We start from the raw sequence: 4,383 nt of genomic DNA on the forward strand, positions 1-4,383 counted from the left end.
TCATGTATTAATAAAAATATGTCATGTTGATTTAAAAAAATTAACTATTCATTATTTTTCTGTTTTTTATTTTTTTGTTATTAATATGAAATATAATTTAAAACAACAAATTATTGTGGAGGAATGTGCAGGATATCATTCTCAAATATTCAACCTTCATTCTTCTTTTTAATAATTTTTCTGAACTCTATTGTAAATATGTGATAAAATATGGTAATTAATTTGAAGAATGAGATCGTTAGACCGGATTCTACTTTACCCACGTATCAATGATGCTATAGGTCCAAAATATTATATTTATGGGGGTAAAAGTTAGATCCCATTTAAGGGTAGAAGTGTAACATCATTACACCTAAAAGGGATATAAGTATCAATATATATTACTTTTTGTTCACTTTTACACACAACTTGCTTAATGGAGATGAGTCTCACTCAATATTTTATTCACGTTTATCATTGCCTCTTCCCCATTTAAGCAAAGTGAGGAGATCTAACAATTGCCCAAAGCATAAACGATGTCCCTAATTTGATTAATTTAACACTTCTTTTGAATATATTGATCTACCTTGCCTACTTCACATTCTAAAGTGTCCAAAGATATATATGACCATATAATGGGGTCACAAATTATTTTTTAATTATATAATTAATTTTTTCTCTATATAATATATAATATCTTGTTGTTTTTATTTTTTTTAGAATTTTTTGTATTGTCGAGTATTACTACTTTACATGTAAATTTATTCAATTTTGTCTTATTTGTAATAAATATTATTTTATATTATCATGTAATTGATATATAATTGAGATAAGTGTATCCTAAAGTGAAAAGTATGAGATAATTTAATGCTCATTTAGAAAATGATCTCATAAAAATATATTAGATTCAAGTTTTCAATATGTAATAATTGAAAAGAAAGTTTATCTTGTATTTCCATGATTTATAAAAGGCATATTTTGTTCAATAAAAATATTACACAATTAAATTATTTGATATATAATGAGTATTTATTTTTATTTTGTCATCCTACTTTATTTTAAGTCCTCAATTTAATTTAAAGTTTGATATTCAAGTATTCAAATTTTTTGCTTGCATCCAACCCACAAATTGTCAATACTAACACTTACGGTGTAGCATAAGCTCCAAAAACAGAATACTTTGGCTATTCACCATCCCAATCACCCCTCCTACAGAAAACAATCTTGGTAGGACTAATTAGATATATAAGTATAAATTATGGTTAATGGATAGATATATAATAATGTCAATCATGGGTGGTTTGCTTGTTAAGAATTCTGAAATTATCCAAAAACATTTTTAGCAAAATGATATTTTCCGTAACTTAAGCTGACAAACAAACACACAGTGTACCCAAAAAATATAAGCGATTTTACTAAACTTTAGACAAACAAACACAACGTACCCAAAAAATATAAATGTTAAAAATGATTTGTTTTTTTAAATGAAAAAGCCAAAACAAACCAACATTAACCATTTACATTTTTTAATAAAGGTACCAGTTATGATACAGTATTAGTATTAGATATAACCAACATAATATATATTATATATTATATACATATATATCAGAAATTTAACCATTCATCTCATTATTTTTCAGGTTATTGAAAGAAAAAAATTACAATTGATACAGCGGGCATGCAAAACATGCAATTAGAGAGAATAGCACGCAATATCGTTGTCAACTTAGAAATCGTCCGCATTTCAAAATAAATAAAAATTGTTGCTACAATTTTTTTTAGTACTAAAAACGTATATTCTCACCCTGTTGATAAATAATTAATCTTATTTAAGTTGTGTGTCTGTTTTTTTAACAAATATTATTCTCAGCATATTTTGATTTTTATTAGGATCTAACAAAATCTTGTAGCATAAGACCAATACCTTATTGGTGGCTACAATTCAAAACCAACATTATTAATATACCTTGTTCGAAGAATGTGTGTGAATTGTTAAAAACATTGGACGCTATCAAGATTTGAATGCAAATAATTAAGTATTGGACACAACCAAACTTTGGACATATATTGGATGCTGACATCGTTGTACACATTCTTATAGAGCAGTGAATTTTAGTTGGCACAACTTTCAGACAAAATTGCTAATCTATTCTAATGCTCTCTTGATTTTCTTCTCATGTTTTCGTCCTTGTATTCAGCCATTTATGAATGTTTTGTGTTCTCCATATTGTCAATGACAATCATGGATGATAAGAAGCATTGACGAAGAACAAGAAAGCAAAAATGATAAAGTTGAAAGGGGGTGGTGAATTAGAGTGTTTGAAGAGGGGTTCTTCTTGGTGGAGAGAGTTAGACAATCTTAGTCAATCTAGGGAGGGAATAGATAGTGGTTGAGTAAATGATGGTGTTTGTAGATCTTTAGGATGTGGCTCTTCTGTTTAATTTTGGACTGATTTATGGGTGGGGAGAAATACCCTTAAAAATTCATTTGCAAGATTATTTCAGGTGGCTTTAGAAAAAGGTGCAACTGTTGAATCCTTGGGTGCTTGGAGTAATGGGGTTTGATCTTGGAGTATACATTGGAGAAGGAACTTGTTCGTTTGAGAGGAAGAAGAATATGAAGGTCTCATACGATTCCTACACAACTCTACGCCTAAACAACATACTGCTGATTCTTGGACTTGGATTCATGACATAAGTGGACAATACTCGGTCAGGAGTGCTTACCAATCTTTGCATCATGTGGAAAGAAGTCAGGACCTTGTTTTCTTCAAGAGGCTTTGGACTTCTAATGTTCCATCAAAGATGAAATGCTTAGTGTGGAGAATTGCTTTGGATGGGGTTCCAACTAAAGTGAACCTTGGTCATAGAGGTGGATTATCTATGCAAGATCCCCTTATTTGTTCTCTTTGTGGTGAGTTGGAGGAAACTACTAGTCACTTGTTTTTTTCTTATTCAATATCCTATCTTGTTTGGCAAAAGCTTTATTCTTGCTTTGGTCTTACATCTATCATTCATAATGATGTAATGACTCTCTTTGCATCTCATGAAAACATGATATTGTTGGAGAAGAAGAAAAAACAGTTATGGGTGGCTCTTTGGTTTGTCACAATTTGGACTATTTGGCACATTAGGAACAAAGTTATCTTTGAGAACTTTAGGTTCCAAATAGAGGAGATGGTGGAGCTTATTTTTTTACATTCCTGGAACTTTATTATTGTCCGATTTCCTTTTTTCTCTTACTCTTATGTTGATTGGATGAGACATCCATCAACTTGTCTTTCTCTTTGTTAATTTTAAAGATTCAGTGGATAATAGTACCAATTGTTCTCCTAATATTTTATCTCTTGATTAATAAAGTTTCATTACTGATAAAAAAATATTCCTATATACAACAAATACCCGAGAGCAATAAGATGATAGTGATTATCTAACTTTTTATGGACATCCATTATATATGTTACGTATGATGGTACATATCTATTCATTTGTACTTATTCATATGATATTGATTATCTAACTTTTTTATCATATGTATTAATGTATATATATATATAGATGACTAATAAAATATCAACATATATAATTGTATATCATTTTATATGTTAAAAATTACACACATATATATGTCCTAATAATAATTAATACTGAGAAAACTTTATATAAAAGGGTAATGCATTCGATTTAATCAGATCTAGAGTCTAGTTCATATTTAAAAATTAATCTGATTAGTATTTAAGGTTAAGCTAGTTTTCAAATCTTAGACCAAGTTCTAACTCAAAAAATAACCAAATAAACTTTAGGACGGGATAAGGTATAACTATTACTCAATTACTCAAATTATACTCCACCTAATTATAATGATGTACTGGTGATTTCCATAGTGTAATATCTATCAATAAGAATTGAGTTATTTTATCTCATGGATGTCTCCATTGTTTTTCTATTTGCACAACAAATGATAATACGGCAAACATCTTAAAAGAAAACAATTTACTAGCTAGGTGAGCCAACCAAACAGTAACATAAATTATTAACATCCTTTCTATTTTCAGACCCAACATATGCAATATTATAAGATTAAAGGGTAAACAAAGAAAAAAAAGTAGTTAATACTTTTTATGTCGGAAAAAGTTAAAGTGGGACAGAGGGGGAGGAAATCTTAATAAGAAGCCAAAACATCAAACAAGTAACATCACCCATCAAAAGAAAGTTGAAGACCTTTTTTTGTGGAGTTTGACATGCATGCATCTATTACATCAATTCTGATCTCTTGTGTTCTTGTGATCTGTTTTCTTTTCTTGTATTTCTGCTGCATGCCCTTTGCTTGAAGGTACTTTCAAGTTAGAATGTAATACATGACCTACTTAATTAAGCATAATATACATATATATATATATA

This window comes from Lupinus angustifolius, chromosome LG10, assembly GCF_001865875.1.
Source record: "Lupinus angustifolius cultivar Tanjil chromosome LG10, LupAngTanjil_v1.0, whole genome shotgun sequence".
Lineage (NCBI taxonomy): Eukaryota > Viridiplantae > Streptophyta > Magnoliopsida > Fabales > Fabaceae > Lupinus > Lupinus angustifolius.